The sequence below is a fragment of the Ornithorhynchus anatinus genome, chromosome 19 (assembly GCF_004115215.2).
Source record: "Ornithorhynchus anatinus isolate Pmale09 chromosome 19, mOrnAna1.pri.v4, whole genome shotgun sequence".
Taxonomy (NCBI): Eukaryota; Metazoa; Chordata; class Mammalia; order Monotremata; family Ornithorhynchidae; genus Ornithorhynchus; species Ornithorhynchus anatinus.
Window position 1 is genome coordinate 22956662 of NC_041746.1, and position 12739 is coordinate 22969400.

The 12739-nt window shown below is 42.4% G+C and overlaps 1 long non-coding RNA gene across 2 annotated transcripts in view; it reads left to right on the forward strand.

The window, feature by feature from the left end:
• LOC103170936 overlaps positions 1 to 12739 on the forward strand; it is an 89338-nt gene that overhangs the window by 21256 nt on the left and 55343 nt on the right. The gene's annotated exons all lie outside the window — the stretch shown is intronic.

Consider the following 12739-nt stretch of genomic DNA (forward strand, 5'->3'; position numbering starts at 1 on the left):
GACAATAATTACAGCTCATTGAAAAGCAGCTTTTATATCAATCGATCCAACCGTGCTATTTAAATGAGTACTTACTGCATGCAGAGTACCGTACTATGTGCTTAAAGTACAATCCAAGTGCTTAGCACAGTGCTTTGCACAGAGTAAGTGCTCCATAAATACGATTGAATGAATGAGTGGAATTGGGAGATTCTGTTATAAATTAATGTAACTACTCTTGCAGTAAAGTGCTTGAATGTAAGATGAAATTTGAACTGAGTAAATGCTAGACTTTGTGCTCTAGCCATCTCAGTGACATAGTTGTCATTTTTAAACCTCTCAGATAGCTATAACAGGAGCAGAGATACGTAGGTATGATTCCTAAGCAGGTTATGTTGCTTTAAATTCCAGATATAGGCAGGAAGGCTTTCTTTCGGTGGCTCGTCTAAGTTGTTTAAAATCACAACAGCACCACGGCCCCGTGACTCAAACGACACCGTTCAGAATATACCAGTGAGGGGACACAGAAGGTGATTAAGATCCAGCCCCTGACCTTCAAGTGACTCACAATCTCCAGTGGGAGAGATGAAACATGGAAAAATTGAACAGTGAAAAATGCAGCGACTAAAAAGTCAATACATCAAAGTAACAAGTTCAAGCTCGACAGTCGAAAAATTTGACCGTCAAAAACTCCACCGTCTGCCCTGTGTGGATTGGGGGGGGGGGGTGATTCCCTTTCGCCCCTGTCAGGAAGAAAGCTTTTTTGTGGGAAAGAGGGGGAAGGTTGTATTCATGTCTCTAGACTGGAAGCTCGTTGCGGGCAGGGACTCTGTTGTACTCTCCCAAGGGCTTAGTACAGTGAGAGCTCAATAAATACGATTGAAGGAATGAATGTGTGTGGCCAAAGCTGGCTTTGTGGCTGTAGGTATTTCCTGGCCTATAGTCCTGGGAAGTTATCTATGGAATTCTGGGTGAAACCTTATTAAGCCATTTGCTTTGGGAGTTGTTTATTGAAGAAGAAAATGAAACCAAATCCTATCATGTGATTTAAATCGTTTTTTTGGCCTACGGGGAATTAAACCACCCTTGCATGTGAACTGCAGGCAGCTTGGGAGTAGATTATAAATAGGTTGAGACAAGATCAATACTTCTATGCATCTGGATTTTTCCCTCAAGATTCTCCAGTGAAAATATAACAAACATAATTGAAAGCAAGGAAATCTAAAGTAATGCTATTTTATGTGCTTAAAGAACATTTCCTTCAAGGAGTTCAAAGAACCTGATGTTTAAACTTGAAATACCCTCTTTGATGGCTTGGTCTTTTGAAAGCCTGACTTTTTCACATGTGTTTGCTGCAATAGGCTATGAATTAACCAGTACTTAGTGGTTAATTCTCTGGGTACTCAATGAGGAAAATACAGAACATGTAAATCCGTGGCTGCCCTGGGCAAGCAGGCTTTCTGAAGATATTTTTCAGTAGAAAAACCTGTTTTTGACCTGAATCTCCTCAGGACAAATGTAACAAAGTATCAATCCAACTTCAATGGAAACTGGGCATCTTGGGAAAGATCAGCGTTTTTCATGTAGTCCGATCCTAAGACTCCAGCTTCCATGCTGGCTGTGGGAATCTTGTAATCATCCTGATGGGAATACACTGTGCCTTGGTGGTGAGAGCCCGGGCCTGCGAGTCAGAAGGACCTGGGTTCTAATCCCTGCTTGTGTGCTGGGTGTCCTTGGACAAGTCACTTCACTTCTTTGTCTGTTACCTCAGCTGTAAAATGGGGATTAAGGCTGTGAGCCCCACCTGGGACAGGGACTGTATCCAACGCAATTGGCTTTTATCCACCCCAGTGCTTAGAGTGCCTGGCACATAGTAAACACATAAATGCCACAATTATTAATTGCTTCAGCTTATGACATATGCACTTCCTCATTGTTGTTCATTTACTTGGTTGACAGTTACACTTTGATGATAATAGTATTTGTTAAACTCTTACTGTGTGGATGGAAAGCACTGTTTTAAACTCTGGTGTAGATACAAGTTTAGGTTGGACACAGTCCCTGTCTCACATAGGGCTCACAGTCTTAATCCCCATTTTACAGTTGAGGTAACTGAGGCACAGAGAGGTGAAGTGACTTGCCCGAGGTCACACAGTGGACAAGTGGTTGAGTCAGGATTAGAACTCAGGTCCTTCTGAGTCCCAGGCCCATGCTCTAACCACTAGGCAAAGCTTCTTCTCTGATTCGTAAACCACCGACTCAGACTTGTGGTGATTCTCATAGCCTGTTGAGGGGATGTATATTCTGATTCCAGTTTGTGCTTAAATTGAAGTTTCAGACCCACCCATGCTCAAGTGAGTACTCTGGTTATTAGAAATTCATATTCTAAAGGCAGAGAAAAGCTAAAGTGATTTGTGAATATGAATTTGTGCCTTGAAAGTCTTTGTTTTTGCTCACTATTTTCATTCCAGCCTCCTTTGTGCTTTGGGTTGAAATTGGGTTTTTCAGCTGTTCAGAAGACCCAGCTTGGGCAAAGGACAGGCATCTGCCTTTTAGTTCTCTCTTCACCCAAACAATTCGCTTTCTTTTCAGAGAACAATGATTATGCTCAGTAGAATGAATTTATCAGTTTAAAATAATGATAGGAATCAATATCTAATAAATAAAGGTTTATTAGGCTGTTCATTTAATTGCACTTATTGAGCACTTACTATGTGCAAAGTGCAGTACTAAGAGCTTTGGAGAGTACAATATAACAGGCCCATTATGTGGCCACAACAAGCTTACAGTCTAGAGGGGATCCTCTAGTAAATAATATCCAGTCTCATAAAACTCATGTCTGTTGAGCTTTTATACATATATGTCACTTCTGTCTGGCTCAATTCTGATGATTTAATTATTCAAGGTAGAAAACCTCTCGATTTTTCCCAATTTTAATAACATAGGCTTCAACTTTTACCCAAGTATTTTCTTTTATAATTTTTCCGGCTATTAGGATCCACTGAAAATAATGTCTATTGAAAAGACTATGAAAATCACCTCAGATTGGCTCAGATTTCTCTCTCTCTCATGCTCTCAAACACGCACACTCATTCGCACACACACATGCACCAACTTAATATTTGTTTTCTTTTTTTTTCTCTCCTGTTTCCGTTTTCTCACAGAAGTTATCAGGAAAGAAATTGATGTTAGAATTTGACACCCAATCATGTGTTCATCTGTTAGCATTCTGGTGCTTCCTGAAACGTCAAATCCAATCTGAGGATGTTCTAAACCATATTTGTTTGCTACGGCTATTGAGGACCAGGAACTAATTTCTGTGAGGTTATCGGCCTCTAGCGTGAATCTTCCTTTAGTTGTCTCCACAGAGGGGAGAAAGTCTTTTTCATTGCTGCGAGGTTAATAGTGTTTTCAGATTCTAATCTAGTCTCTGGAAAATTGTCTCTTAAAAAAAATTAATCAATAATGTTCATTTTAACATCAGTACATCTAATAAGGTAGGTTCTACTGTACGAGTCGTAGCTTTTCTATCTCGCCTTGGTAGATATTATCGTGTGACAAGTCAATAAGCTCCCCATGGTTGCTGATTTGCTGTTTGTATTTGGGCTATTTTGCTCACCCCCCTTTTAGATCTTAGAACAGTGTAAAAGCTGTACAGTAAATTTCCCTTGCAGTGAGTCCTTTTGGGAAAAGGCTTAAATCGTGCTTCATGTTTGGAACCTGATTTCTTGCAATGTAAACCGAGGTAGGGTTTTATCAAAACGTTTTACTTGAAGGTAAGGTAGTCACTGCCGAAACGCGATGTGGTGGGCCTTGTTTGAGACTGTATATCAAGTGACCATCTGAAGCCTGGAATGAATTTTATATAGGCTCCAGGAAAGAAATGTTTTAGTCAGTGGTATTTACTGAGCACTTTATATGAGGAGATCTAAATCAATCATATTTATTAAGCCTTTCTATGTGCAGAGCACTGAATCAAACTTATTGAGTGCTTATCGTGTGCAGAGCACTGGAAATGTCTGTTACAGTGTACCCTCCCAAGTGCTTAGTACAGCGCTTTGCAACCAGTAAGCGCTCAATAAATAGGATTGAATGATGGAATCCTGAGTGCTTGGGAGGGCAATATCATGGCACATTAACGGACACTTATAACAGACACTGTACTAAGTTCTGGGGAAAATACACTTCAGTTTGTAGACCCAGTCACCTTCAAGGAATTGACAGTCTAGTGGCGGATGTTTAGCAAAATGACAGTGGAAACAGCAGAGAATAGGATCTGTACACAAATTCTGTGGGGATCATTAACGAAGTATTTAAGGGGTACAAATTGAAGTGGAAAGTCAGCTCAGAAGGGAGGATAAATAGGGTGGCGAAATGAGTAAGTTCAGAGATTTGCAGATGTGAGTTTTCCTTTTTTGGAATTGATTGCTTTTATTATTATTTATTTTTTTACTCCTTTGAGACATAGACACTAGTCTGTAGACTTGATGCAGGCAGGGAACTTGTCTGCTAATTCTGCTGCATTATGTGCTCCCTATCACTTCAGTGTTCAATAAATAGTACTGATTGGTTGATTGACAGAGTATTTATTGAATGCCCACAGGGATGCATTTCTATAGCAGTTGCTAAAAGAATTGCGGGAACATATTTTCTTCAGTTGATCATATTTGAGCGCTTACTGTGTGCAGACCACTGTACTAAGCACTTGGGAGATTACAATAGAACAATAAACAGACACATTCCCTGCCCACAATGAACTTATGGTTTAGAGGGGAATTTTCGGATTAATAATGTTGGTATTTGTTAAGCGCTTACTATATGCAGAGCACTGTTCTAAGCGCTGCGGTAGCTACAGGGTAATCAAGTTGTCTCCCCACTTTACAGATGAGGTAACTGAGGCACAGAGAAGTGAAGTGACTTGCCCACAGTCATACAGCTGAAAAGTGGCAGAGCTGGGATTCAAACCCATGACCTCTGACTCCCAAGCCCAGGCTCTTTCCACTGAGCCACGCTGCTTCTCATTAACCACCCCCTTACTCTGTTCAGGTCCCTTTCCAAGAGTTACGCAGACATAAATCCCATTCTGATCTTTGAAAATTAATTGATTCTATCTTGTACAGCCTCGAGTTCTACGGTGGAAAAACCTTTGGCTATCTAAAAGAATGAATAACGGCTCCCACTGTATCTAACGAGGATTTAAAAATTTAGATGCTTGGGAATTAGGCGAGGCTATATTAAGCACAACCGATTGAATGTTTGTCCCAGTGTGGTAGTATAAAATGGTACATCAACTGCTGCAGTTGACAAGCCGGGGGGTGAGAATGTTTTCATCTGTCTGTGCACGCACAGAGGCTCGGCAAACGTCGGAACGGTCCAGATGGTTTCCGACTGTAAGGAATTCTTCATGCGGCCAGTTATGGAATCCCGTTTTTGATTTAGTCTAAAGAATTGGTTGGCCTCACCTTCCCCCATGAACCTTAAACCAAATTTAGAGAAAATCATGGAGGTCACAAAGAGTGGCACCTTCAAAGAAGCAGCAAGGCGTAGTGGATAGAGCATGGGCCTGGGAGTCAGGAGGTCATGTGTTCTTATCCTGTCTCCACCACTTGTCTGCTGTGTGGCCTCGGGCAAATTGCTTCACTTCTCTGTGCCTCGGTTACCTCATCTGTCAAATGAGGATTGAGACTGTGAGCCCCACACGGGGACTGTGTCCAACCTGATTTATTTGTATCCACCGCAGCTCTCAAGTACAGTACCTGGCACATAGTAAGCACTTAACAAATGCCATAATTATCCTCATCTTATTACAACAGAAATGTTTGGTTCTAGAGAAGCAGCATGGCCTAGTGGATAGAGCCCGGGTCTGAGAGTCAGAAGGACCTGGGTTTGAATCCCAGCTTGACCACTCATCTGCTGTGTGACCTTGGGCAAGTCATTTAATTTCTCTGGTGCTTGGTTACTTCATCTGTAAAATGAGGATGAAGACCGGAAGGACTATGTGGGTCAAGGACTTGCTTGATTGATAACCGCATCCTAAGTTATTAGGGAGAAAGTCAGGGCCACTGAAAAATGAATGAGTCTTCATTTCCTCTTCTCCCACTTCCTTCTGTGTCGACTTTGTGCTTGGACTTGCAGTTTTTATTCACCCTTCCCTCATCCCCACAGCACTTATGTACAGATCCAGAATTAATGTATTTATATTTGATAATGATGGTATTTAAGTGCTTACTATGTGCCAAGCACTGTTCCAAGTGCTGGGATAAACACAAGGTAATCAGGCTGTCCCACATGAGACTCCGTCTTAATCCCCATTTTACAGATGAGGTAACTGAAGCCCAGAGAAGTGAAGTGACTTGCCCAAAGTCACACGGCTAAGTGGTGGATCTGGGATTAGAACCCATGACCTCTGACTCCCAAGCCTGGGATCTTTCCATTTAGCCACGCTGCTTCTCAATGTCCAGCTCCCCCTCTAGACTGTAAGCTCGTGATGGCAGGGAATGTGTCTACCAACCATTTTTTTTTCCTATGGCATTTTTCAAATGCTTTCTATGTGCCAGACACTGTTCTAAGCACTGGGGTAGAGACACTGTAATCAGGCTGGCCACAGGCCGATCCCACATTGGCTCCCACTCATAATACCCATTTTATAGAATAGTTAAGTGAGATGCCCAAGGTCCCACAGCAGTCAAGTGGCGGAGCTGGGCCTAGATGTTTACTGTTGTACTGCACTCTCCCAAGCCCTTAGTACAGTGCTTTGCACACAGTAATGCCGATTGAATGAATGAATAGAACCCAGGTCCTTCTGACTCCCAGGCCCATGCTCTATCCACTAGGCCGTGCTGCTTCTCACTGTGCACACTGTAAATGCTCAGTAAATATAACTGATGGAGTACATTTGTAACCATATGGTTAGATGTAAGAGCCAATCACCCCATTGTGTTAAATGGTGTATTGGTATGAAATGGTAATGGATTTACATTTTTAATGGAAGCTATTTTATTTCATACTCTGCTAAAAGCCTTTACAATTTTAAATGATAAAAGTCAATGCAATTTTGCTACATTGTCATCTTCCATTGATCCGATGCTGCCTTTCTGACTGTGCTCCTTCTCGATCTCCTTTATCAGCTACTTTGACCTCCCTTTCTGGGTCCTCTAGTCATCTCGCACTGAACTCTAGACTAATTTCCTGGTGATGAGGGAATGCGTCAGTTATATTCTATTGTACTCTCCCAAGTGCTTAGTACAGTGCTCTGCACACAGCACTCAAATACGATTGACTGTTAGTAAGCGTGGTATTAAGCATCTAAAATATTAGTTGAGAAGCAGCATGGCCTAGTGGAAAGAACACAGGCCTGGGAATCAGAAGGCAGTCTATGTCCCATGGGGCTCACAGTCTTAATTCCCATTTTAGAGATGAGGGAACTGAGGCCCAGAGAAGTAAAGCGACTTGCCTAAGGTCACACAGAGCAGGCAAGCGGCAGAGCTGGGATTCAAACCCAGTTCCTCTGACTCCCAAGTCTGTGCTTGCTCCATTAGATAGTGCTGCTTCCCAATTTCAGAATACACTGCTTGAAAACCATTTTTCTGGAGAAATAGATTACTAAATAAACACCCCCGAATTGGGGCTATTGCTCTCTCATAGCATCCTCTATTCTTAATCCAGGTAGATTTTCATTAAAGACCAAAAACAATGGAATCATGCAAATGGCTCATCATTCTAGGGGACACTTTTAAAGATGAATGCAGAAGATTTATGTTCCAACAATGTCTTTTCTCATAGTAGCCCTATTGTTCAGTGAAATATTGTAAAGCTGGTTTTTATGGGCCATTAACTCCATTAGCTGCTGGGAAAAATGACAAAGTTGAGCCCAAATGGGCAGTCTTTATAAAGAGCTGAATGTCCTAGAAGCAAAACACAATTCCGCAAGTGGAGCTAAAATACCCAGTAAGAATAGTGAACTAAAAAGATGATAAAATGATCACCAAAAGTAAAAAGTTGATTATTAAATGTCCAGAGACATTTTTGGGGGGCAAAAAACCTGAGGAATTCCTAAATGAAAATTTGAAATGAAAATAAATCACAGCTGAATTAAGATAGGTAAATCATTAGGCCTTTTCATTAGTCAGTATCATAAATCATTCTAGAGGATGGTAATAAGTGACTAAAAACAATTTTTACAGGAACATGGTGTAGCCAACATTCTAGAAAGGTGAAATTGGAGAGCAGCTGGGTAAGACTGTGAATGGGAAGCACTGAGGTTAATTGCTGGAAAGAGAATTCTAGGGTAGGAGCTCCATTTGAGAATGCTGGTGCAGGAATACTGGGTAGGGAATGGGAGGGAGAGAACTCCGGGTGGGAATGCTGGTACAGGAATACTGGCAAGGGAAAGCCAGGAAGCAACGAGACACCTGCAGGCCTTCTTAATAAGGAATGATGATAATGTTGTTGACTCTAATTGTGGTATTTAAGTGCTTACTAAATTCTAAGCAGTATGCTGAAGGCTGAGGTCAATAAAATATCATATTTGACCCACTCCCAGTTCTATACAGGGCTCATCGTCTGAGGAGGGAGAACAGACGTTTAATCATTATTACACAGATGAGGAAAGTGAGGCACAGGAAAATTAAGCAACTCGTCCAAGATCTCACAGCAGACAAGTGGCCGAGGTGGGATTGATACCCAGGTCAATCAGTTGTTTTTATTGAGAGCTTACTGTGCGCCGAACAGTGTACTGAACACTTGGGAGAGTACCACACAATATATCAAGCACATTCCGTCGCCCTATGAGTTTACCGTCTAGAAGGGGAGACAGACATAGAAATAAATTTACAGATATGGACATAAGGCCTGTGGGACTTGGGGTGGGGCCGAGTAGAGGGAGCAAGTCAGGGTGATGCAGAAGGGAGTGGGAAGAGGTAGTGAGGGCTGTCAGGGAAGGCTTCTTGGAGGAGATGTACCTTCAATAAGGCTTTGAAGGTGGGGAAAGTGAAGAGGAAGGGCATTCCAGTCAAGAGGCAGGACGTGGGCGAGAGGTTGGCGGCGAGATTGATGAGATTGAGGTACAGTGAGTAGGTTGGCATTAGAGGAATGAAGTTGGTGGGCTGGGTTGTAGGAGAGAAGCGAGGTGAGGTAGGAGGGAGCAAGGGAATGGACCGCTTTAAAGCCGATGGAAAGGAGTTTATGTTTGATGCAGAGGTGGCTGGACAACCATTGGAGATTCTTGAGGAATGGAGAAACATGGCCTGAATGCTTTTGTAGAAAAATGATCCGGGCAGCAGACTAAAGTATAGACTAGAGTGAGAGAGTCAAAAGGAGGACAGGGTTTAGGTGGGAAGATAAGTTCTGTTTTCGACATATTAAGTTTGAGGAGATGGCAGGGCATTTAAGTAGAGATGTCTTGATGGCAGGAGGAAATGTGAGACCAATAATTGTGGTATTTAAGTGCTTTCTGTATGCCAGGCACTGTACTAAGCTTTGGGGTGGTTACAAGCAAATCAAGCTGGACACAGTTCCTGTCCTGTTTTAGCTTTATTTTCTAGTCTGCCAAATAGTAAGTGCTTAACAAATGCCACAATTATTAATTATTACTATTATAATTATCATCATCATTATTTCCTGGCATCTTCTACTATTTTCACCTACTCTACTAGGCCATATTGTTTCTCCTACACCATTTAATGGTGTTTAAGACCTCCTTCAGGCAAGTAGTCTTGTAGTTGTTAGAAAGGTGCTGGGGGTAAATACAAGCAGATCAGACACAGTCCCTGTCCCATATGCGGCTCCCAGACTAAATAGGAAGGAGAACAGATATTGAATCCTCATTTTACAGATGAGGGAATGGAGACGTCGCTGGGTGACCCTGGACAAGTCACTTCACTCTGGCGGAGCTGGCATTAGAACTCATATATCCTCCTGACTCCAATCCACTAGGCCATATTATTTCAAAACCTGGGCATTCAATACCTATTCTCCCACCTACAAGGGAGTAGGATTTAATCCCCATTTTACAAATGAGGAAACTTAAGTTGTCCAAGTAGTGTGACCTAGTGGCATTAAGACATCTTTCCCCTCCTAATAATAATAATAATAATGTTGGTATTTGTTAAGCACTTACTATGTGCCGAGCACTGTTCTAAGCGCTGGGGTAGACATAGGGGAATCAGGTTGTCCCACGTGGGGCTCACAGTCTTAATCCCCATTTTACAGATGAGGGAACTGAGGCACAGAGAAGCGAAGTGACTCGCCCACAGTCACACAGCCGACAAGTGGCAGAGCTGGGATTCGAACTCATAAGCCCTGACTCCAAAGCCCGTGCTCTTTCCACTGAGCCACGCTGCTTCTCCTAACCACTCATGTCTAAGTATTCCCCACTCAAGTGGCCAATAAGCTTGTTATGGCCAGGAAATATGTCTTTATTTTTATATTGTACTCTCCAAGCATTCAGTATAATGCTGTGCACACAGTAAGCACTCTAAATGTGATTGAGTGAAAGGTTCAGTGTGTTGTCTTTGCTTGTGGAGACTGGCTATTCAGAGACCTCTAGACTGTGAGCTTACTGTTGGCAGGGAATATGTCTGTTCTATTCTACTCTCCCAAGTGCTTAGTACAGTGTTCTGCACACAGTAAGCACTCAATAAATATGACTGACACTGTGATGTGGTCGCACTGTGTCCTGGACACCCATTATTTTCCTGGCCTAAGACATTCCTCTGGGACCATCACAGAAGTTTTATTTCATGTGGCCTCAGCTAGAGTGTTTTTGTGTAAGCCTCAGTCAATCAGTGGTATTTTTTGAGCACTTATTCTGTGCAGAGCACTGGACTAAGTGCTTAGTATTAATGATGGTATTAAGCGCTTACTGTGTGCCAAGCACTGTTTTAGGTGCTGGAGTAGAGACAAGCTAATCAGGTTGGACCATCACATTTTACTGACTAGGTAACTAAGGCACAGAGAAGTGATGGAACTTGCCCAAGGTCACACAGCAGACAAGCTGCAGAGCTGGGATTAGAACCCAGGTTTTTCTGACTCCCAAACCCGTGGTCTAGCCCCTAGGCCATACTGCTTCTCATGCTGCTTGGGAGAGTGTGATGAAACAGAGTTGATAGACACGATCTCTGCCCACAACAAGCTTGCAGTCTAGAGGGAATTATTGTTTGTAATGTTTCATAGAGATTAGTTTTGGGTGACTGAGATATAGCTTTGGGGAGCATTTACCCATAAATTATATCACTTATTCTCATGTGACGGTTTTAAACATGGCTATAACATAAATCGACTTTTGCTTAACTTGCAAAATTAGGATGCAGAAAGAGGCTGCATTAAGTAATAATTTTGGGAAGCTACTAATTTGTTGTGGGATTTATAATTTAGTTTGAGGATCTAAAATGAAATCTTGCTGATGCAACAGAAGCACAACACTTTCGAGAGTAATAATCATAAAACATGACTCATCTGCCACTGACCTCTAAGAAGGGACTTTGTGTGGATTCAGTATTCTGGGTTGAACACTTTTCCCTTGAAGAGAAAATGCTAACAACCCCCCAGACTCTGGATGAATGAGAAACAGCGTGGCCTAATAGAGAGCCCAGATCTGGGTTCTAATTCTGGATCTGCCGCTTGCCTGTTGGGTGAGCTTGGGCAAGTCACTTCACTTCTCTCGGGCTCAGCTCTCTCATCTGCAAAATGGGGATTAAGATCAGGTGCCTTATGTGGGACAGGGACTTTGTCCAACCTGATTAGCTTCTGTCTACTCCAGCACTTAATCCAGTGCCTGGGGTGTACTAAGCCCTTTAACAAATACTCAGATTATTATTATTATTATTAAAATGCCAAGTAAGGGTTATGCTGTCTATGCCTCTGGATCCCTGCCCTTTGGACATCTGGCTTTCATCCCACCCTTAGCCCCACAGCACTTTCATACATATCTGTAATTCATTTCTATCAATGTCTGTCTCCCCTCCCAGACAGAAAGCACATTGTGGGCAGGAATGTGTTTACCAACTTGTCTGCTGGATGATCTTGGGCAAGTCACCTGACTTCTCTGGGCCTCCGTGGGTGATTTGTAAAATGGGAAGAAAGACTCTCAGCCCCATGTGGGACCTGGCCTGGATCCAACCTGACTACCTTATACCTACCCCAGCACTTAGTATATTGCCTGGCACATAGTAAACACTTAAATTCCATAAAAATAGGTAGTTCCAGGGAGGGACTGAGAAAGGAGATGGAAACTGGGAGAGTTGTGAGGCAGCTAGAGTAATAAGCTTGGGAGAATTAGCTGAGGATTAAGCAGGGGAAGAGAGATGTCTAGGACTGTAAACTCATTATGGGCAAGGAACGAGCTTACAGTTTAGATCCAACTGAACTACTTTGTATCTAACCTAGCACTTAGTACAGTGCCTGGCCCATAGGATGCGCTTAACAAATACCTCAGTTATTATAGAAAACACGTATATTTAGGTCATCAGCTGTAGGCCCATGAAATCTGTTTAAGGCTATCAATCAGGGGTATTTGCTCTGCACACATTAAGTGCTCAATAATGTACTAAGCTCTCGAGAGAGTGCAGTATAACTGAGTTGGCAGACACGTTCCCCGCCCACAAGGAGCTTACAGTCTAGAGAGGAGCTTATCTCCTAGAGAACTGAAAACCTTTCAGGACTAAGGAGAGTAAGTTATGAAAAAGGAAATAACTTTTAGCTATATGGCATGGATTGCTAATTAAGTTGACTCCTCTGGATTTCTGAAAAAAATTCAAAGTTT